We start from the raw sequence: 24,569 nt of genomic DNA on the forward strand, positions 1-24,569 counted from the left end.
AAAAAGGAAGAAGAAAAAATAAATATTGAAAAGAATAAAATAGAGCACACAGATTAAACTATTTTAGCAACACAAATTTTCTAGAAATAGCTGGGCATTTTACGGGGGGGAGGGGAGATGGTGTATGTGGGGGGGGGAGGATCCGGCTTCTTTGAGTTGCATAAAAATAAAACTACGCTGCGCTGCTCCCCTGCCCGCCCCGCGGCTCCGCCGGGCTGTGCCGGTGGGGTGGCGGTGCTGGGCTGGGTTGCTTTTGGTTTGCCGTATTTTTTTTTTTTTTTTTTTTTCCCCCCCCCTCTCTCTCTCTCTCTCCCTCTCTCCTCTCCTCCTTTTAGGTCAACCAGTCATGCACTGGGAAGACAACCCTCCAAAAATAACTTGTCCCTCCCCCGGAGCGCGGAGTTGAACAACCTACCTTTGTTCTGGGCGCCGCAGATAAGAAGCGGCTCCGCGGCGGGAGCCGCCGCCGGCGCGGCGCGGGGCGGCCCGGGGGGCTCTGCCGGCGGCACCTGGGGCAGCGCCGGCTGCGCGGCCGCGGAGCTCCCGCCGCGCCCCGTCCCGCTCCGCTCCGCGGGCAGCGCCGGGAGCCGCCCCCCCACACACACCCACCCCCCCGGCCCCGCCGGGCACCGCGCAGGTTACACACGGCGGGGGCCGGGTGCCGGGAAAGGAAGAGTTCGGCAGGATTTATTTGACACTTATTTTCCGGGCAGCCCTTTTGTGGAGTTGCGCCGTTTGTTTCTTATTGTCTGAGCAGCAGTTGGAAGCGTCTCCCCGAGGGGGCCCCTCAGCCCGGCTCGGCCGCTTTGACAGGGAGGTAACCATATTAGGATGTGTATGGCAAAGTAAACAATAACAGAGTTGCAATGAAATGGAATTTTTTTTTTTTTTTCCTTCCAGCTAATGGTGTTGGTGTCAGTCCTGTTTTTAGCCTTTTCCCACTAGTTTTGTTTTCTGGCTTAAACGGCCCATCTCTTTTAAAAAATAATAAAAAAAATACATTAAAAAAAAAATTAAATGAAAGAACGGGGAGGCAAAGGGGAGCGAGGGGGAGAGGCAAGTGGTACCAGCTTCCCAACCGCTCACTGCGAGGCTGCTGGAAATGTTTTGGGATGCAGTGGGGAAAAGGGGGAGAGCACTTTTAACATCCAAATAAAGACATGTCAGTTTAATCACTGGGGAAAAAAAAAAACCCAACACAACACAATAACGCCCGCATGCATTACCAAGACCCATGGTAGAATGAGGGAGCAAGTGAGATAGGGAGGACAGGCACTAAAATTGCAATTTTGAAAGAGGGGGCAAGTAGATTAGAAAAGTCTAGTCGCGTTTTGCACAATCGCTGTGAACTGGTGGGATGAGCTAAGTTGTGCAAACCCCTGCAAGTCTGCTGGCTTTAAAGCTTTGAAATCACTGCTTTTACAGGATAGAGCACTTTAAGCAAATTGTAAAATGCAGGTGTCAAGTTATTCGGTTTAATCAGAAACAGAGCTCAGAGCAGCCGCCATGCAAAGGGTCTCCCTACCAGCACAGTCGAGAGAAAAGTTCTGCTGCAAGACAACACTGTCAAGTCGAACAATGTTATTTTAATACCTCTATTCCACGTCCTAAGCAAATCACCAAGAACAACAAGTGTAGCATCTCCTCCCAGCGAGGGATGAGGCAGCCGCTGGCAAGCGCTGCATGCTGAGGCTCAGCACTAAAGCCAGCCTACGAAGGGGATCACAGCTAGAAGATGAAACAAGTTTACACGTCTTGGTGACGGCAGATTGGGGCAGCTCTCCGGTACAACAGTCCCACACAAGCTGTTGAGCTGTCTGCACCACCAGCGAGCATCCTCTGCCGCTCAACGGCCGGGAACATGGAGCGCGCCTCTGGAAAGGGCTGACAGGGATCACTGATGCTCCCAGCCCGTACCAGGCACCAGCGTGATAAGATACGGCACGAGGAGAGGTTGAAGGTAGATAGGCAAACAAAGTTGCTATGAGATCACACGCTTAATATAGAACAAAGGCAACATATTTCTGACAAATATGATGCACGCTTACCCTGCCAAATTCGCTTGTACTCAGCTAATCCACAGCAATCAGAACACCAGTGTTGACATCTAATGGTACCTGCAAGCATCTCTCAGCCTTTCCACATGGCGTAACCCTGCCCCATTAACACGCTCTAAATTTTTCAACCATCCTGTTTAACCTAAACATCTATGAAATTACACAGCACGTTACTCATCCGTGCTGTGTGCGTGACCCTCCCCCCCCAACAAAAATAAAAAGTTAACTTAGCACGCTGATATCAAAATCAATAAATCACACGACCAAGTAGCAGTTCAAAAGTTCAAAGACATGATGGCCAGTTCACTACGGCGCAGCACTCAACCAATAATAACTTGACTCCATCACTCCTCATAGTATAGACAATTTCATGGCATCATTTTCATTAGCCTGTCTCACTGAAAATTGCTAGCTATTTATGTATACGCTAAAATAAATTAGCCATTTCATCGAGCACCGTGATTCTTATAAAATACATTAACACAATACTCAATTTTCCAGTTGGAGTAAATAAATAAATCAATAAATTCAATACAGAGTAATTTTTTTTTTTTATTGTGGAGCTTCAGCTCTCAGCATAAGTGTTTTTATTGGGTTTATTTGTTTCAATAAAAATTGAAATGGGCCAGTGATCTTAGCAGTAAGATCTGGGGGAAAAAAAAAAAAAAACAACAACCCAGCCCTATCTAATATTAACAAAGTATGCTGTGCAGTTCAGCCAACTGGTAATACATAATTTTTGGTCAAAAATCATTTTCATTACAGTTACTAAATAGCCACTCGATTTTGAAGAGTTCTTCTCTCCCCTCATGACCCTTGATGAGGAGGGGCAGCATTTTGCAGCCCAGGAATAAGTCCCTGGGCTCCCCTGGAGGGGACTCAGGTCCTGCCCAGCTCATTCTGCTGGGCTGGGGGCAACCTCACACCTGATGACCTGAGTGCTTCCATGGAGAAACCTGGCATGGAAAAGTCACCAGCACTCATGTTCACTACTTTTAAGCAGTCACTGAATATTATATTTAGCCTGGCTGTGGGTAGGGGCATTTGGCATCAAGGGTAAGATGGCAGGATGGGAGGATAAGGAAACATGGGAGCAGAGTGGACACCCCAAGAATTAGATACTTGAAGAGGACTGTTGACTCTGGCCCTTTAGGGGCACATGGCCAGTAGATCACAGGCTATTCGGTGATGACATCCTAATGGTACAACTCAGTGCATCCTTTGGGTACCTCAGATGTGGCTCAGGGCAGCTCATGCTCTACAGAGATGCACCCAAGCAGTTCCTCCCCCTGCCTTGGGTCAAACACTCATCACGTCAGGGGCTGGGCAACAGGACAAATCAGAATTTGGCCCAGCAAAATGCTCATAACACAGGCAAGAACCCAAACTGCCCCAGTCCTCCTGCTACAGTAACAACAGAGCGACAGAGGTGACAGTGACCCACCAACCCTCCAACAGTCTCGTGGTCCCAGTAACACAGCGCTTCTCTGCAAGTCTAACGCTTCCATAACAAAACATCCACCTCCTCACTGATGAGGACAAGAACCTGCGGGGAAACCAGGAAGAAATAAAAAATACCCCTTGTGACACAAATCCACTCTCAGCAGTGAAAAAACAAATGCATTAACTAACATGTACCATGTAAGCCCATAATGGTTCAATATAATTCCTTTAGAAAGGCTGCCTGTGAATAGCACACTTTGCAAACTGCTTGGTGCTAATAGGAGGGTACTTTTTGTTCATATTCACTCTTTAACCTAATCAGTAGAAAAGTAAATATCAGGTCCCAATTTTAATGACTGCCTATAAATAAAAGCTTTTACACAAAATGCACAGTTTGCAAAGATAACGATTTTAAGTATGATGTCACTGGTGACCTCCTGAACTGCATGGCACATGTCAGACAGACGTCTGTTTCTTAAATTGCAGTAATAAATTAGTAGCCACAGAATTTGTTCTGTCAAGAAAACGTGAAGCTTTCCTATTCAGATAAAAGTTTAATGACTGTTTCAGTTTAGGTTCAGGAGTTAAGATTACTGTTGATGAGGGGGACCAATGCAGAGACAGCTTCATCTCACTCCTCTTCCTCTGAACCCTGTGCAGTATTACTTCACCCCAACAGGATCCAAGGACACACATGGAAGGCTTTTCTCTAATTTACACTGATTAGAATATTAGTATTTTTTAATATGATACATGCATACTTGCACAGGTGTGACCTGTAACACCACCCAACGTACCATGTCCCATCTCAATTACCTTATTTTCAGTTACCAGTGAATTTGTCCACTTTTGCACTGAACTCTTCCCTTGCTGAGGGTTCTGCCACTGGCAAAAAACTCAATCCAAAACTCCCAAGGTACTCCTGAAAACAAGGAACGCCACTGACCTACCATGGTGAGCATCCCTGATCACCACTTCTTGGATAAGCCACAAAACTCCCACACACTGGAGCACAGACATGAAAACATGCAGGTAAAAGTCTTCAGTGGGAGGCAGGTGGGTAGCACCATTCCCCACCTACTGCCTGGTCCTCTTCCTCTCTGCCCCCCAGCTGGCAGGCAGGGGTAGAGGAAGCCACCTGATTTGAATAGAGAGGAGACATCACCAGCTCAGGAAGCAGGAAAACGAGCAGACAGGGACAAGGAGGCCAGAGAAATGAACCATGACTGCCTGAGCACATCACCTATCTCATACTGAGGGTTGCTTACATTTCCTATCCATTACAGAGAAACTAAAGAATTTAATCCAGTTTGGAGCATTTTTGGAGACCTGTAGCTTGGCCAACCTGAGATCAGTTGTGTAGGTATACCCAAAGCAAAATTCCTAAAATCCCTGACTAGAGTGTGACCTCCCTCCTCATTTTCACATTTTAGTCCTAAAACACAGAAAATCCTAAGGCTGCTTGGCTAACTGGTGTTGTGTGTTCACACACTGCCAGGCAGCATCTATTTCTCTAATCCTTTTCTGAGAAACAGCTGCAAGGCCTTTGTGGAAAGTTCTGGACATAGAAAACTTCAGCCCAACAGGGCTGGCTTTCAGTCATATGGGGAACAACAACGCTTTTCAACAAGAGGTGTGGGTCACTCTAGAAGTGTTTTGTTTTTTAGTAGAACATGTCAGTAAAGAAAGAAGAATTTTTTTTTTTTTTTTTGCTGGTTTCCCCTGAAACATCAACTTTGTTTTCTCATTTCTCATTCTGCGTACAGCACTGGTAAAAAAGCTTTATGCCCCAGTATGAACATAACTACATAACATGCAGGAGGGAGTAATTAATTGCCAAGGCTTTCCACATCTGACTAAGGGGTCCACGCTCTTCAGGAAAAAAAGGCACATTGCCTTTTCCTCTCTTCAGCCTCTCTAAAAGATAAAACCCAAAATACCCCTCACCGCCCCTGTTGCCAACTCTGCAGGAGGGTGCAGGCAACACCTGGAGCGCAGCACACGGTCCTTACAAGTTGTGTGTGTCCCCCACCTGGGAAGGGCAGGGCAGAGCCCCACAGTGCTGCTGGGCCGTGCAGAGGCTCTTCTGCTCCAGTGCTCACAAAGATTTCTCGCCGGGCAGAGCTCCGGAGCAGCTTGAGCTTATGATAAGCAACGGCATACTTAACAGTTACATGTTACCGTTCATGATAATGCAATATTTCATTTGGGTGATTTAGAAGTCCCTCTTGACCAACTTACAGTGAGACACCAAACGCTTCATCAATCACAACCATTTTTATTCACAATCCAGTGCAAAAACTACAGGGAGAGTTGAATTTTCAGCAACTCATTGGGGAGGGGATTGCTACTAGCTCTGAAAATCCTCCTATCTCACCAATTTTTATGTTAGATTCAAATATATTTTCTTTCTAAGCAGCATTCCATTTTCCTGCCTCTCTCTGCCGCGTTTCTTATCGTGGCAGGGTGAAAGAGTATCCAATTTAATATCTGTTTTGCAGGACAGGAGATTTTTTCATATCTTATGCACTAAGGAAAGCTGCAGGGGATGGCTTAGCAGGCTGAGCATCAGGTTTTAAATACCTAGACTCCCTGGAACCACAGATCCCATCAGGTCGACTGAGCCCTTCATGTTTCTGGGGTAGATAAATTAAGTGTCACGCTGTTTACTTTGTCAGGATCTGTTCAATGAGGCCTCTGCAGTAAAGGTCCTGTCTGTTCTGCATGGAGCTGAAGGTTAAAGTCTCATGTTAAGACACAGCACCAGGTGACACCTTGATCTTACTAACTCTTAACAGCAATTCTGCCATTTCTGTTAAGAAAGACAATTCAGAGATCTGCTCCCAAAACTCGCTGCAACGTTACTGGGTGACTGAAATTATTCAACGGCTTATCTGCCTCGATTTTGGTGACTGTAAAAGGGGAAAAAAAAATACATCTACACCTCCCAGATGTTTAATTCATAAGTTATACAAAACTGTCAGATCTATGGATGACAGAAGAGAGATATTCATCATTTTTACAGCCTGATTTCTGTGGCTGGAGGTAACCCTATGTTTCTGCAAAGTCATACCCTCTTCCCACTCCTCTGCACCACACGGGAGCAGCGGCCGAGCCTTCATTAATGGTTCACAACAGAAGCTTTTTAGAAAGAAATTGCTGGAGAGAAGTAGTGCAAAATAATCAGGAAAGACAAAATATTAATAATAATAATAATCTTCATCACAAAATCAGATTTGATGGCAATGCGCAGAGGTACACACCCATTCTCACACACACAAAAATCTCCTCAACCTTGGACACTTAAGAGGTTCCTCCATCTCCAAAAAGTCTGATTCATGGAGAACAGACTCAGTGTTGAAGAAAACAGGATGGTTTGAGGAGAGCAGCTGGAAATATGCACTTGGAACCTATTCCTGGCCTTACTCTTTCCTTTCCAGCTACCATTATTTTAATAGATTTAGATACAAAGAGTATTCTGGGAAAAGTGGGTGAATGGAAATGAAATGTAACAATAGAAAAATTTGAGTTCTTCAACATAGTTTCCCTTTTAAGTAGAAATTAGGCAGAAAACATATTTCCTTTTGCATTGGCTAGGGAAAGGATTGTCTTTTGATTTGTTTCCACAACAGCTGACAGTACACATTCCCTGCTTAGGGTACCAGAAATAATCATTATCACTCCCAAAATGTGTGTTCTGATGACGTACCAAACATTAAATGTGGCTGTTGGCTGTACTGGCTGCAATTCCTTCTCAGGTGGTTTAGCACAACTCCCACATTTTTCCTCCCAAACTACCCGAGAACCTGCTGGAGCTCCAGCCTACGGACGTTAAGGGGCTGGAGTAAGAGACAAGAAACAGTCCTTCAGCTCTGTTTACACATTATTACATTCAAACTGTTTTTCAATGGGTTTTGGCTAACAGGGAACACAGTATCAAGCCATTTTTTAAAAACACCTCGTATTCAAGCTAAGACATCCAATACTGCAAGGTACTATTTGCATTGCAGAGAGGAAAGCTTCATCAAGGAAAGGAACGAGCCAAATAACTCTGGGTAAGGCCTTTTTTTACTGCAGTGCTTGGTACATTTGTTTCTCAGAAGCAGGGCAAAGACCCTTAGAAAAGGTGATCAAAATATTCCCTGCCAAACCTTTGCAAACCAACCAAACCCAACCCAACCAGCAGAAACTGCTAAAAACAACAAGGACTTTGCCCAGAATCCATCTACTGATCCTGGCATCTCAGTATCCGTAAGTTTTCAATGCCTTGGTTAAGGATGTGCACCCTACATATTCCAGGGGGAATATGTAGGCAGGGGACAGAGCTAAAGGATAAAAATCAAGGCAGGTCGGGGGGGGGGGATGGCTGTGCAGTAAAACTAAACCCATTACAACAGCTTCTCTTCCAAAACTGCTTTGAAATAATTGTTACGGCACCTCGTTAGCTGGCTCTTTAAAGGCAGTTGGACAAGAACATAAACAAATGCCTGACCAAGTTTCTGTCCCCCACAAAGCCCTTGCAAGGCTGCTGGCTGGCAGGTATGTCTCCACACAGAGGAGTGTGGCTTCACTCAGAGAGCATCGTAAATCCTTAAGGAAAAGGGGTGGGATCAGGAAGATGGAGCTGCATCACTCTCCCAGACACAGGTCTTGGCCCTGGGGACACAGAGTCAGTGCTACAGCTCTGCCCTTCCATCCTTCTCAGCTCAGCCTAAGGAGATGCCCCCCATATTCCCACGTGCTCTCTTTGTGCTCTTTGCTGAGGAAAACTCAACTGGCCCAAAGAGTTCCTGTCTGCCTCAGGCACTGGCAGCTCTTTTAGCAAATAGGCAAATCCTTCATGTCCAGCACGTCCCCGAATGCACTGAACCGCATCCAGAGAGCCTGGCCACAGGTCCCAGCTGAGGGAGTGAAGCAAAAAAGATAATCATTGGCCTTGACTCCAAGCTCCTGTTTCAGTGCTCCAAGTCACAAGTGGTCAGCAAGGAGACTTTCAGATGTGCTGGCGCATCCAGAGGAAAGAAAGCTGGAATAAAAAGCCATCAGGGCCGTGCCTCCTATCCCAAGGGTGAGCCAGGATGCTCTCCCTGGCAGTGGGCTCCCAACAGGGCTCTCTGACAGCTGGTCACACCCGCTACTTCAAATCAACAAGCAAACCATAGTGAAAAATGTAAAGGACAAGGTGAATTTTAGATGACAGTGAAATATTCTTCCTCTCTATCAGGTCTGAGGGGTAGAGGATGAAACAGGATGGAACTGGTTTTGGTTTGAAGCTGTAAAAGAATCGCAGGGAGAGAGCACTTACAGAGAAATGTATTTTCATGTAAACTTTTATGCGCCCATCCCTTGTAGCTGGACATCAGGGAAGATGTTAATAAACATCATCAGGGGGAGAAAAACACAGTAAAGAAAAAAAATCATACCACAAACCCATCTCTTCCAAGCTCTTCGAAATAGCTCTGCAGCTATATACTGCAGGGAGCCGAGCACACTCAGATACAAGTTTGCATCTTAAACGTAAGCACACATACATACAAACAAGGTTTTGCAGATATTTGTTAGCTGTACTACAAGATTTTCCAGGGCTGGTGCTGCAGCTTATGTTACCGTGCTTTTATATAGCTGCAGATCAGCCCCCTAAGAAGCAGCCTTGGAGAGAAGCTGAAATAGTGACAGTTTGTGTTGCTGGGGATATTTCTGAGACGCAGTTGCTGTTTACTGTGTTTCTATTTCCAATCAAGCTGCAAAGTCCACCCATAAAACATGAGGAGGCATTTCTTTGGGTGTGGGACAGAGCAACACACACACACGGAGGACAAGCTCTTCAGCTGCTACGCCTGGGCAGAGCTCCACCAAAATACTCTCAGTCCAATCTACAGCAGAGTATTTGGCCCATGAAGAACAAAACTATAGTCAAAGTCCCCAGTTACAAGGCTTCTCTCAGTATATATTTATGCACAAAGCTCAAATAATTTAATACCACGCCTCACTAATCATGTGAATGCACAATTCTTGCAGGGGCAAATGGTTCTTTTATCTCGGGCACCTCTTGTTCTTGGCTGGAAAAGGTGCCTCAGAATCTTACTGGCAATTTTAAAGGTGGCATCTACCTATCTGTGGCATGTACAATCCAATGGGCTCCCCAGGAGAGATTACCTATTCCACGAGGAGTCAAAAACTACTCCTAGTGGCAGCAAACCACAGCCTATGGCCTATTGGACAACTTCATTCCACTTCAAAGGGAAATCAGCTAAAACACTCTGGGGTATATGTTATCCTTGTTACACTCTCGTTACCCTGTTAATGCTAATGATGGCACCAAGTATAAGAAAAACGCTAGAAACACCTAAAACACGTCAAGAATAGGCAAAAGCATATGCAAAAGGATCTAAAGCGCATTTCAACATAACACAGTTTCCTTCTTTATTCCTTTCCTTAAGAGCAACAGGCTTGCAGGATTGCAAAAACATACAATTTGCCAACAAATGTACAAACTACAGCTCATGAAAAATAGTGAAATAGAGACTCAAAATTCAAGGCCAGTACAAGTTCATAATATGAACTGGAGATCAGAAAACTGGCTCCTAGAGAGAAAAAAAAAAAAAAAAAAAGAACGTCAATTCCATTTTTTTCCCTAAGAAAACTATTTCCTACCAACTTTGAAAACAAGAATGCCTCCAGTGATCTGACTGGGCTCTCTGTGATGGTTTTGGCTTGGCTCCCTTGCCCCTCCTCAGCTGAATGGCTAAATATGAGTCTAACCATGAGGTTCAGAGGGTTGTCTTCTTCTTCTTAACCTTCCACTTCACACATTTGATTTTAGACAGCAGTAAAACTGCCTTTCAGGAATTTCCCTTATTCTTAGTTACTTCTGAGGTGTGAGTTCATCTTTCTGTCCACATCTGTGATGCCAGACTATTGCACAAGGACAACTCTGAGTTAATATATTGGGGTTTGGCCTTTTTCTACTTTTCTGTGGATTTTTTATTCATTTGTTTTTTAGAACCATCACAAGAGCAGTTCAACAGCTCCAAAAGTGCCGCTCTTGCACAAATTTTGACACGTAGACAAAAAACAAAATACAGAGATGATCTCATAAGATGCAAGATTTGCGATGACAACTTGCAACTGTCCGTTATGGCGGGGCAGTGTCATGACTAATTATTACCTTCGTTAGACACCCAGTGACAAGACAGGGCTGTCACCACAGCCCACCAACGCTTGTGTGTGAGTATGAAGTGAGATTGGGGTGAGAACTGAAAGCGCCCTGACTGCTCCTTGAAGAACCGTCTTCCTTCCAACCAGCTGCTCCTCCAAGCCACAGGACGCTTTCCGGCGTGGTTATGAGCTCCACCTCAGTCTGGGCTGTTCAAGATGAATCTTGTCTTTGAGCAAGCAAGAAAAATTCACAAGGGAGGAAAATCAGATTTGGAAACTAAAAGTTTTGTAATCTCCTGCCATGCAATTTGGCTTTCAGGCAAAATTCCAACCCTTTCAATAGCAAAACACCAGACAAATACACTGTCTTCTACAATCTCCTGGTGTACTAAGGACAGAGTGTGATGTGATACCACACACATTTAAAAAGCTGTACAAGCAGAAGGGAGTCATGCACCCATGCACAGGGGTAGAGGAGACAGCAAACATACCACAGAAAAAAATAAAACTGAGCCAAAATAACCACTTCTGTTACAACAAATTTATCTTCTCGCTGAATTGGGCATGGCTTTCCTGGCACAAAGAGCATCTGGGTGATCTGTGGTGCTGCTGCTGAGGTGACTCTCTCCATCAGGAGAGACTGGAGCATCCAGCCTTTGGCCAAAGAAAGGGCACGAGGCAAGGAGAAAAGAAACACCGGCCAAGGCTGACCAGCAGTGCTGAGCACTACGACAGGCTCTAGGGCATGACCGGGCTGTTGCACTGCTCTTATCAGCACACACGAGTTCAAGGTCAGCCTTGATGCACTTACTGAAAACTGACACTGCCCGAGTCCTGCAGTCAGCACAGCTTCAAATCAAGGCTCCCAATTATTAGCAGTTATTTTGTTTATTATTGCGGGGCCTCAGGACAAACAAAAAAGGAGCCCCATTGTGCTCAGTGTCGCACAGAAATGCTTAATTAGCCTCCTCATAGGTTGTTCCCTTGAGCTTCTTTCAAACGAGATATTTTCAAACATAAATAAATTCAAATTTCAGAATTCCAGAAATCAGCTCCCTGGAATTTGTTTCCATAAACAGCTATTACAACTTTGCCTTTCCAAATTTCAGCTGTACACCAAACACTCCACTCTTCTGTTTACTTTAGGAAAAATTTATATTCTAAAATATTGGTCCTTGGGATGTAAACAGATCTGTGCCATTTATTTAAAGGCTGGACTTAAACTCAGATTTTCTCTGAACTATATGAAAGTTGCAAAATCCTTGGTTTTCTCTTGTTTCTCTCCTACAACTACAGTATTTACATATCAACAATATATATGAAAAATGTATAGAAACATTCATAAATTATTTAAAAAAATTAAAAGCTGAGTTTAACTCCATAAAAACTAATCCATGAAATGTGAATCCATCCTACAATCTCATGAGTTCAGCAGAATTATGAAACCAGCACACAGCTAGATAAGAGCAGTACCAAGAGTGGTACAGCAGTAGATGGAGGAAAACAGGAACAAGAGTTTGGGAAGGAGAAGTAAAATCTCAGACCTTCCACCTTCCCTGGAGGAATCTGGTCATGTACACTATTAAGAGATGCCAAAGCAGTTGTACAACTGGTCCAGCTCACATACAAGCACTTGATGCTGCTCTTAATGCTTGTTAAATTCAAAAGTTGAAAGGAGAAAGTGAGGCAAGAGGAAGGCAACCCACCCTTCTGAGAGCCATCCACCCACAGCATCCAATCTCCCCAGCTTGTCAGTGGATGGATCCTGAGGACCAGACCATTGTTTGAAAGCATTTTATGACCATTTTCAAATGCAAATACTTCCTACAGAGTCTCCACCTCACTCAGATTTGTACCAATAATTTATAGGTCACCAGCTATTACATCCTATTATCTAACCCTTCAGACTCTGCTTCATTTCTTTTTACTCTTACTGTTCACGGACGTTTCCATTCACCTTTGAAGATGCCTGCTTAATTTAGCCGGGTTTCCAGACCACACTTTGGATTACATTTCCCACAAGCTTATTCCAGCAATTCCTTGGCAATAAATGATATTTGGATACCCCACAGAAACCCCACATCAAATATTGATTACTGTTATTTCCATTACCAGAGGCTAAACCAGTTAGGTCCTAAGGGCAAATTAAAGAGCTTGCTTCCATTTTCTGGTCCTTCAGAGGAAGGATGTAACTTCTTCATAACGAGGAGGACGCTGACACAGAAGCAAATAATTGCCCTAAGAACGGTTATTTCTCTGGCACGGTTAAATAAAGAAAACATAGTAAACTACTTTGCATGCAGAGGATAAAAATCAATATAGTTTCCATTCAGGCAATAAAAATTACAGCACATTGTTTTAGATATGTACATACTCTTCATTTAAGGTTGGGTTTCCACAATTCCCTGCAGAATACCCAGCTCTGCAGCATGCACCCCTCTATAGCACTCAGCAATCTCTGCTTGACATTAGTACTAAACAATATTCATTAAGAGCATAACACTAAAGTGCAACATGTAAGTAAATCAAACTCTCAATGCTCTATTTTACAAATTTCATGGGCCACTGGGGATAATTAAAAGGGTAATTATACAAAGTTGGTGCAGTTTTGAGACTCAAATGACATTTTCTGCTTTAAAGCACTTGATAATCTCATATTTTTCTACTAAGACAGTCTTTTTGTACTTTTATGGTCAAACAGCATAAACAAACAAGAATTGTTTCTAAGGTATTTCCATTATTTTTTCTCTCTCTCTCCCCCCACACTGTTTTTCTTGATCAATAGCACTCACTAATTATTCCTAAAAGCCCCGTATTATCAAGAAAAACGAGACCTTTATAAAAAAAAAAAACCCACCACAAACAAGACTTATCACCATAAAATGACACTGAGCCTCAAGCCTGGTTTAAACTGTAGCTCTGAACAAAAATGGCATTGCTTTGGGTGTTTACAGAGCTGGAGTGCTGTTTGGTTTGTCACTGTGTTTAACCACTGCTCTAAAGCCAGCAAAGTACATTGCTGGTAGTAACAGCTCATGAAAAATACAGCGAAGAAACTGCTAGTGGCAGAAGCATTTAACTTTCTTGTTAGCAGCCTCCCCCATGTGGCACTTTAGCACCAGCAAGTTGTTTATTATGTTCTGTGCCAGGCAAAACTGATTAAATGGGGCTCTTAAGAATCAAAGCGTTATAAATTCATGGAAATACAGCAAGCAATAAATTCCATGGAATTAAAAGCTTACTAGTGCTATTAGCATTTCAGGGTGTTTGCATTGTTAATAGTGATGTGCAAAAATGATGTTCCTATAAGACAAGGCAAACCAACAGAACATACGCTGTAGCTGCTACATTTTTATCCCATGTCATCATTAATGGCCAATTTTTTCCCCCCAAAAAACTAAAAAGCTCATTCATGTTTTACAGAAAAAAAACGAAATGAAGGTCTATAGAATCAAGGATTTACACCCCTAGTAAAAGAAACACAATGCTGTTTTGACTCTCTGGAAGAACAGGACGGATTCCCTGGAGCAGAGCTCTGCCCTGGCTGTGGGGAGGGAGGGGTGAGGCAGGGTGACTTGGGTGACATTACAGGGACGTGGTACAACACAACAACCTGCTAACAATTTAATAAGTAAACTCAATGCATAGTAATTCATAATACCAAAAAGAAAGGGCAGTCTAGTCTGACCCAGTGGTCAGTAAATCTGTCAACAGCTCTCCAAAGAGACATCTTTACTCGGGGTCACTCCATCATCATTCCATGGGAATGACTCTGGTGGCAGGTGACTAACTTCTCCATCATTACTGCAGAGTTCCACGTGAAACACTAACCCAAGCTGGGATAAGGCCTTCCCCTACACCCATCTGTTTACAGGTAGCTGATAACTTTGTAAGTGGAGCTCCTTCCAAGCGGAAATTTGGTAAAGAAGCTGCTTTAGGTTTGTGGCTGAGCAGGAAAGGAATGGGACATACTTTCCGGAACTGCAGAAAAAAAAAACAGACCGTGAAGAGTTTGCTTGGTTTGTTGTTAGTTTTTTGGGGAGTTTTTTCTTTGGGCTTTTTGGTTTGGTTTTGGTGTTTTTTTTGTTGTTTTGTTTTTTTTTTCTTTTTGGTTAAAGGAACAATTTGTACCTTTCTGAGCTGCCTGAGCACACAGCAGCCAGATAACCTAACCTGCAATGTCCCTCTGGAGGGCAAGGGGCAAATCTGTCTCTCATTGCAGACAGGAAAATCAAATCACCGCCTTGTTGCCACAGTTAAGGTCTGATATAGGATAAAGAGCATATTCTGGATGGTACATCATGCACAGCTGGCAACGTGCAAAGTCAAAAAAAAAAAAAAAATAATCCCAGGAAAGCTTTGTCCAGAACAAACAGTCCCCATGCCATAGAGTGAGGCAGCTGCAGGGGTAGGAAACGAACCCCAAATCCTCTCTTGCGGGCTCAGGCTCTGCCCAAAGCACACATTACAGCAAAAACCCTCTCCCAAGATTGAGGGGGTTGACATTTTGTTTGCCTCAAGCAAAACAAAACAAAGCAGTAGGTTTTAAACGGCTCAGAGGCACGTTGTCTTTTTGATGTATGCATGTCCTGGCAGTCACACATCTGCATCAGGAGAGAAATAGCCCAGTTTTTTTGGCAGTTATTTAGTCCTTTTCATCTGAAAGTTGAAAATACACCACCAGTGAACCTTTGCAGATCTGGGTTCTGCATATAAAAAGCAGCTGCTGAATATATGCAGGGAGAAAGGGCTTTTTCTTAATGTTTGAACAGTTCCAAGTTCAAACCCATTAAAGTCCAGGTCACACTGGGATCATGTCACTGTTAATGCATCCAGTTACACGCTGAAGGAAACCCAATATAAAACTATGATAAACTCTAGTTCTCCCACAGAGATACTCTGAGGTCTTACCCAGATGATGCCACAGATCACTCTTCATGGGCGGTGCCCAGACGGGATGTCAGTGTCAGAGGACAAGTCTCTTTACAGTTGTTTCTAAACAGATCTCAAAAGTCCACGAAGCTTGTTGGGACCTTTTTCTCCCTCTCCTCTTGGGGAAAGAACTTCTTGTCAAGAAGAACTTGACAGACTGACGCTGCCTCTTGCACATCACAGGTTCACACACAACCTCCTCCCACATCACCAGCAGCCTGCCCTCCACTGTGCTTTGTGAAGGCACTGGGGTTGAGCATGATGCCCATCCCTAAGCCCATGTTCCTTCTCCTTTTGGGGTCAGATCCTGTCTGCTAATGGGCAAGGCCCCACGTGTTCTCGGAGGGCTTCAGGCCTGGCCAACTCAATCCTGCCCCAGGAATGACATAAGCAAGGAAGCAGCAGATTTGGGACAGGTCAGCTCTGGCCACTCATGGAGGTACTCTGGGCTCTGCCCTCTGTAGATACCTGGCATCTCATAAATCCAGCTGATACAGCCCTACTCTTGCTAAGGGGGAAGACAGAGACATAGGAAGGAGAACTGAGGGTGTGTACCCTGATGATGGCAGAGTGCACAGGGAGTGCTCAGGGTTCTCCCTCGCTGCATGCAGCCATCGGGAATACCAGGCAGAGGTATTGCTCACTGCTATCTAGGAGAAGACAGCAGGAAACAGGGAAGGAGGTAGGAAAGCACAAATTTACTTTAGGGAACAAACAACTTCCTAATGTTCTATTAAACCCCAACATTTCAACACAAACCATCTAACTGTCAATATTCCCAAGCAACACACCGACCAGAAAGTCTGACTCCCTTCAATAGTCCATCAGATGTCTGGGTTGCACACAGGTGAGATTTATTAGGTAGGCTGGGACAGAAGAGATCTCATGGTCCCCCCTAAACACCTCTGGGACTGAAGACAACCCCAACCTGCAAGGCAGCAGTGAGATGTGCTGACAAGGCAATGCACAAGACACCACAGACAGACCCCACCGTGTTTGCTGATCTCTGTGCCCAGCAAACGCTGCAGCACAGGAACCCTTCATTCCACACCAGCGATGGTCAAGGATCCCTGAAGTGCCTGTTGCTAATCCAACACCACCTGTGCTCTAGAGAGCAAGAATGAATGTCTCCCCTGAACGTGGACTCACTGAGGGTCAAAAGCCTTCCTCCCCAGCCGCTCCTGGGAGGGCAACTTCAAAGACAAAGTGACACTGGGATGCAGGTGATGCAGAACAGCATCACAGCCCAGCTGGGAACCACTGCAGGGCTTCAGCATCAGTTTCAAACACAGCCAGGTCTGGTAAAACCCAGCTATTTACCCAGCTTCTCTCTGAGCCTTCCATCTGAACTGTGCTGGGAAAGGAGGAAAAGGACTTTACTGGACTTTTTCACCTTATCAAGTATCTAGAAAATCCGTCGGCTGATCTGGATGCATTTCAAGCCGAGTTAACCATGGCAGCTTTCCGAGCGGTAATGCTCCAGCTGGCCTGCAGATCATGAACACAGGACACACTGACTACACAGACTCTGGGAGATTTAGCCAGCACACACTATACACGTGGGATTTACACCATGCACATGTTGGATTTGCACTATTAATGCCATTTTCTGAAATTTATTACAGGGTTAAGAAACTGAAAGGGAACCGTGAATGGTCTCAGAGATTCGAAGTGTATATTTTTAAAAGAAGAACTCCAATATTAAAATTCCAGTTGTCTTAAAAAAATTGCTTTGCGCACTTTGAGTCCCACTGAGGAGAAATTTAAAAAGTCAAAGCCTGTATTTTTAAACTACATTTTCTCAGATTCACCTTTCTGAAGAGGGACAGGTCAGACTCTCTGTTTAACTACACGAATTAAAATCCAGATAATTCTTTCAATTTTAACTAATATTTTGTCTAATTAATGTCTTTTTTTCCTCCCAAAACATGCATTTACCTGCAGTGAAGTCAAAAGCAGAAATGCATTGTTTTAAAGATAGCAGAGAGTAAGTAACAAGTTTGGAACCTTGCAGCCTTACCCTGGCAATTTGTCTTGTATAATTGACTCAGCAGACATGCTTACAATTTCTTACAACTTTTACAAGACCTCCTGTGGGCTTATTTTAATGTTCTCCAAAAGTGAGCTCAAAGCTTTAGACTTTAAGTAAGTAGCACCAAAAGCAATCATTTCTCCCTCCTTAAAACAAAAGGAAACAAAACAGTAAAAGCACATTTTTCTCACTGGATATCAGATCTTGAAGAGGAATAAAGACTTTTGCGCTTTTCCGATAATAACATATTTAGCAATTTTCAATTTGCATTCAGTAGAGCTCTGGAAGCAAAATTTTCCAATAAATATATCTTTTCCAATTATTGGAATAAAAATTAAATGAAGAAGGATGACAGCAATAAAACAAACTGTAAGAATAACTGTGTGACATTTTTCCAATTAAAAGGGGGTTCAAAAATTCCCCTTCCCCCAAAAAAGGAAACGGTCTCACTGCCCACATTATTGATTTAAGCTGTTGTTGGCTTTTAAACGTAGCACTTTTTATTTCTAAGATCTTTACAGACAATTAGTAATGTCACAACTGCATACTGCTGTTCCATTGGTGGAAGTGCCCCAGGAGCAGGAAATGCTGTGCCCTTCCACAGACATTTCCTCCCAACACTGGGATCGACTAACCCTTAATAAGTCAGAGGATTAAATTAAACACTTGTATTACAACTACTGTAGATAAACAGAGGAGTTGTGAAAACTAAAGAAAAGGGTATGATGGGAGAAGAAAGACTCAAAAGATGCTTTTTTTTTTTCTAAGAGGGATAACAATTCTACTCTTCAAAAAAAAAATAGAGATCATCATATTACAACAAAAATCTATTTTGAAAAGCCGTATTATAAACTATGGATATTAATGGTTTGCAATGGAAATGACGTCAGAGTCTTAGTTACAAACGTCCAAATGTTTGTGCTACCCTACTAAAAAAAATAAACAGTGAGCTCAGAGTCAGAAATGACCCTTTTGAGCAATTAAGGAGTATTACGCAAAACACACTGAGAAGTGTATGGCCAGCAGAGGTGGGAGAGCCACAGCTTAAAATTCACAGGTTGCACTGGAGAAACACCAAGCAATTAAACATCTCAGAGGTGGTGTTTGAAGTTCCTGCCATTCACAGAGTGAAAAATGCTTTCATGTGTTGCAATGAGAAATGTGGGCAGGACAAAAAACTAACCTTTTTTCCTTTTTTTTTTAATGTCCTGTTTTAGCCTGAGCTACCAAATAAAAAGGGTGTCCTCCTATAATGCTGCTCATGGATCACTGATGGCACAAGAACAGGCTCCAACTTTCTGGAACACCATTTTTACAGCAGCCTTTCCCAAAGGGCTCAGGTTGACAAGTCCAACCAGCTTCAACAGCACAACCCAATCACTGCAACAAGAACAAAATCCCTCACAGACATACCAGTGCCTTGCCTGGGATGTCTGGTCTCCCTCTTGGGATTGCACACAGCTCAAGTTCCCTCCTACAGAGAAGAGTGAGGAGGGAGGAATTCAACACCTGCTTGTGGCAGGGATGCTGCAGCCCTGAGCTCCGTGACGGCACTTGCCAGTCTAACCATTTTAGCACAAAATTTACCAGATGAGGGAGAGGCCGGACCTCCTCTGGTAACACCTTAGCTTAATAGACCCCACAGCACTTTTTAACAACAGGCAAACATCAGTGCATCCTTTTTGGCTGCTCAATATGCAGTCACAACCTTTACACGTTGGACCCTTTTCAATATATTAACCCTGTGTTTGATCTGTGGGTGCAGATTAGGCTAATCCAGAGGTGCACAAACCTCTCAGCCTCGTGCTGCGTGTTCTTCACGGATTCCAAAGGGGTGACAGTACTTTGACTGCAAGTTGAGTAATACAAATGAGCACTTGCATTTCACTGAAGATCATAGCAAGCACCTACAGAAGGTAATGGGAGAAATGCTGCAGGATTATGCAAAATACTGGCCAAATCTTTCTTCCTTTTGCAGTCTTCATGAAGACTAGAAGGATTGGGCCCAAAAGCACTGGATAAGAGGATCAAAACCTGCTACTGACTGTCTTAAAGTGTTTTTCTAACCAACCCACTTGAAGATGTATAAAATATTAAGGGATATTAAGAAGAAGAAGAAAAAGAAGAACAGCTAAATGGGCCAAAAGCAAACAAAAGAAACATGTTCTCTGAGATTGCTAATGCTGGCAGACAATAGCACAGAAAGAACTACTCTGACAGATCTTTGAAGTCTTCAATACAGCAAGCAGTGGGCCATGTTAATGAGATTTGCTCAGATACTTCCTAAACTATTCCAAAACCTCTTAATCTATTTTCTGTATCTTCTTGAGTCGATTGTTTAAGAAAAGTCACAGCTTCACTCATCTCTGGACTAAACTTTTCATTCAAATAGGTAAGGTCTTCAAGCACTTTGTGTTTCCAAAGATCCACACACCACCTTTTTAGGGTTTGAAAAACATGCAGGTAATGTTGTAATTTCTGTTACTGGAGATTACAGAAACACTTTGTACCACACTTTACCCTTTAACCTTACGAAGAATAACTTGGAGTAACTCAAGGTCTTCGCAAGTAGAATAATATTACAACCTCTCCCAACAGTCCACAAATAAATAAATCCAGTCTTGACTGCGGCCTGATTGCTCCAGCTACAACCACCCCACCAGCAGGTGAGGAGCAGGCATCAATGGGAAAGGCAAACAGGAGTAAGGATGTCACCAGTACAACTTCTGGAAGTCACCAGAGTTCTGGGGAGAAACTGCACATGCTGCTGAGCCCTGCCTAAACAGGAATGTCTCTGAAAAAGTTTGTTTCAAGGCTTTGCCTGCAATGGTCAGCAAAGAGGTGGCACAGCAACATGGCAATGTGATTTTGAGAACCATTTCTCTTCCTGATGAAACAAAGTTGGGAAAAAGTAATTCTCTTTTTGTCCACTTTGTTTTTCACATAGACCAGCTACACAATCCATTTTTCATATTTAGCCAAGGAAAAAAAAGTTCTTCTGACCTTTCTCCTGGCTTGAAGAGAGGAGAAAATAAACCTATATAAGAAAGTTAGAGCTCAAACCCACAGATTTATCTGCTGATCATCTCATTCAACTCTGAGTTACAGGAGGCAGCCTCTGGTTTATTATCAATATTTAATCAGCATTTAACTCTGACAAGCATTAAGATTTGAAATTTTAAACTAAGTGAAACTTTGCTAAATCCTTTGTGTTGATTTTTTCGCCGTTAAGGTTTTCTAAAGGATTCTATCTTTGCTATCTTAAAAGTCTACATGTGCCTTTTGTTATCAATAATATACAAGTTTAGTAGCATGTTTTGTACTTTTCAGGTTTTGCAGTATGCAAGCTATCCCTGATTTACAATGCTCACTGAACACTGTTTGATTATTGAAAATGCTTTTACATACATTTAAACAAATGACTTCTGGAAAACTAACACTATTGTCCATAATTCTGTAAAAATACATTTCCCCTCCCTTCTCCCCGAATCAAACATTTCAAATTCTTACTTTGAGGAAAAACCGGCATATAATTAGGCATAATGCCTAACAGTGCTAAATAAAGGAGAATGTAAACATCTTAATTCTGGAGGTTTAACCATCAAAGCCCCTTGCTGGATCTGTTCTGCTATTTGTGCCTCTGTTCAGAGCTCCTTGGAGGGTGAAAAAAAAAAAAAAAAAAAAAAGAAAAGAAAGCAAACAAAACACGCAGAATAAAAATCTATTTTACCAGCTCTGTGCTGTATCCCACCCCACATGCCCGAGGCCAGGCTCACACGCAGCACGGGGACGCCCGGGGCCACGCGGCTGCTCCTCGAGGAGTAGAGTCCTGCTCTGAAACTGCACTGAGCGGCTTAACCGCTAACTCAGAAGATGGGATTTCACCTGAAATTAAGCTATCAAGCAATTGAGCTCAAACTCAATCAACCAAACCCTTAACCTTCCCTGTTTCAGTGGCACTGCTCTAATTAGGACTCTATCACTATTTCCATTACTATCTCCTATTCTCATGGTTTATTATCTCAGCAGTTTCAATTCTCACCCAGTTTAAATTTGACATCCAGTTTCTTGGACCACATATCATTCATTATGGTTTTATTTTATGAAATATGTTGCAAAATTACCGCAGCAAATAGGTTTTTGTGGAAAACTGCACCCCTCACTGCAGTAGAAGAGGGACAGAGCCAAACCTTCTCTGAGGAACAAGTCTTGACATTAAAGGACAGGTTGAACAATTTGTTTTTCAACAAGTTTTGGATTTTGTTGCGTAGTTTGAAAACACGTCCTCGAACGCACACCCACTTACATACACCACAACTGACCCAACTGTTCTCCAGTCCTCACTGTCTTCTCACTGAACCCACGGATCAGCTTCTAGGAAACAAAGTTTGGCTGAACTCTACTTACCAGCTCTGCTCAGGGGGGAGAATCAATAACCTACAATATGGAGGAGGTCAGACTGAAAAATCTAATGGTCTTTTCCAGTGATAAGTTGTGTGAATCACCCAAACTGCTCACTGCTGAAGGATGTGTGACAGAGGGTATGTGTGGTATGCGTGGTGTACTGACAGCAGTAGTACAAAATATATCTGCTTCTAGAGACATACAAACTTTAGGTGAGTCTAAAGGTAGTGTCCTGCATTCATCGCCACCAAAATTCCTAATTTTCCTGGATCACACAGCATCATGGCCAGGCATGAACTAGGAACCAGAATGCCATTAATTCTGAGGCCCCCAATGCACCTAGCACTTCAGATTTTTCCCTTCTTCACAAAAACTCAAGAGAGAAACACCACTGTGCAGGGCAAGGAACCGCTGTCTTCTTAAACTGCAGGATCTGCTTCTTCTTCAATAGCTGGAATGCATCTAATACCTCACAGGTTCCACCATAAAAAAAAAACCAGTAATATTCGAATCTTGAAGACAGGCATATATCATATAGCTGACATATACCATTGGCATGGCCAAGAATTGCAATATTCAGTTAAACTTCATGAATTTCATCCTAACTAAATAGATATTTTTGGCAACAAAGAACTGAAAAAAAAAAACCCCACATCGTCCTCGGATCTATTTTAATTTAAACCAGAAGAGAACAGGGACATTTTTCCCCCCCCCTTCAAGTACATTTTAATAAAATTAAAAAATAAAAATAGCTCTAATTCACTCCGATGCATTTAGTCATCTGTAAAATTCTAAGTTTAAAATGAAATCACCATTTTATATTCAAACAAGGTCAAGAGAACAGCACTAACGAGCACTGACATCACAGCGAACAGCAGCCACTGCTCAACGCTTACATCAGTGTTGCTTGTTGCTATGGTGCTTAACCGACTATTAATTTCTGAAAGAAGGTGATTATAAAGCAGCCATATGAACCTCAGTCAGATGACACCCTTCAGCACCAAACACTGATCTGCGTTACTCTTCTCTTCTGCAAGTTAATTTTGTGAATCACCACTTTTGTGATGTTAATATTCCCCTTCCAACTTGAAACTTTGGACAAGAAGAGAGGCAAGGAGTTAATTTAGAAGCAAGGGACTTTCACGTTGCTTTAAATAAAAAATCATTTTGCGGAGAGCGATATTTCTTTCCTTTTTGCTGTGCTCCCAAAGACTAAAAAGCATGTGTTTTAATTTCTGCAGAGATAATAAGCAATCAAATTAACAGCTAAATTCTGCTCCCCTGCTCTGCTCGACGCGCTGCTGTAAATCCAGGAGTGTCTCAGCCTGGGACAAAGTAGCAGTGAAGCTGATTTAACCATTCCCTAAGGATTTGTTGGGGGACCTTGCTGTGGGGTTGTGCTGCTGCAGCTCCCAGACCAGCACCCATGGATGCTGGGCTATGGAGCTGGCCACGTGGCCACCAAGACCAGCCACAGCAGGGTCTTCCCATTTACACACAGGCCCTGCCCTGCTACCAAACAGCCTTCCTGGAACGTGGCCCAAAGCCAAAATGTGCATCTTTGTGGCCTTGCTCCTAAAATATAACTGGATACCTAAACTGCTGGCTTCCCATGCTAAGCATGGGTTTAAGGCACGGCAGTGGCTCCCAAAGCTCCAAGTCAAACGCTGCAAACTTTATCCACGTTGCCAGATGAGCTTTTACTTGTGCAACTGAGGCACAGTCCTGGTGTTTTTAGGATCAGATCCTTTCTTCATACATACTTCAGAAACTGTGTGCAAAAGAGTATTTGTATTTACCTTCTTCAGTTGCTCCTGTAAAGCAATCTTCAGTTACAGCCACCCAAAAAGGTCACTCTTCTTACCCTGCGGAGAGAGAAGGTAACACACGTGACTCTGGGTCAGTGTCAGCAACAACACCCGAAGCATTTTCATTGGCAGCACATTTGCAAGTACAAACATAAATAAAGCAACAAATGAATCTAATCGTGTTTAATGGTGAATGACTTTCAGAGAGAGTTAATAAAAACAATCAAGTCACAGGACTGGTGCTGATCAGTACCAGCTAGTGTGAGGCTCTTGAGCACGAACAACTTAGTCTTTGGGAAGAAACAAAAGCAGGGAAAAAAAAAAAAACCATGAAGATGAGACATCTTTGTTCTCTAGCATAAACTTTCTTAATCTTGATGTCTATCAATCTATTTTCAGTTTGAATAATAGATGAGTTCAGTTCTTTGTTTCAGAAATCTGACTATTGTCTGAATGGGTTCTCCTTAACTTAAGGCATTTTAAGACCATTTGTAACCACTGCTATTTTAGCTTCTGGATCTTTTCTTTTTTCTCATCCTTTTCCATAGAGACACAGTCCTAGATGAGATTTTAAAACTAGCTGCATCTTCCTGATTCAAAAAGTTGTTTACTGTCTTGGGATATCTTCTCATTAAGCATTACCAAGAGCACACCAAGCATGCCAAGGTGGCAAGAGCAGTGGGTATTAAAAAGAGAAATAATTAAAGTGTATCTTTATAAAAAGTAGGAGGGAGA

General features: G+C 43.0%; 1 protein-coding gene across 11 annotated transcripts in view; it reads right to left on the reverse strand.

The window, feature by feature from the left end:
* Positions 1-24,569, reverse strand: part of FOXP1 (forkhead box P1) — a 384,733-nt gene that overhangs the window by 198,656 nt on the left and 161,508 nt on the right. For 10 of the 11 annotated variants that reach the window (XM_027894545.1, XM_027894540.1, XM_027894541.1 and 7 more), the window contains one exon: positions 23,826-23,891. The gene's annotated coding sequence lies outside the window, so the exon portion shown is untranslated. Of the gene's footprint in view, positions 1-415; positions 433-23,825; positions 23,892-24,569 lie in introns of those variants that run through there. The other variant, XM_027894544.1, reaches the window with a different exon arrangement.

Source organism: Empidonax traillii, unplaced genomic scaffold, assembly GCF_003031625.1.
Source record: "Empidonax traillii isolate 1590-97213 ecotype Southwest subspecies unplaced genomic scaffold, ASM303162v1 scaffold433:size1479616, whole genome shotgun sequence".
Lineage (NCBI taxonomy): Eukaryota > Metazoa > Chordata > Aves > Passeriformes > Tyrannidae > Empidonax > Empidonax traillii.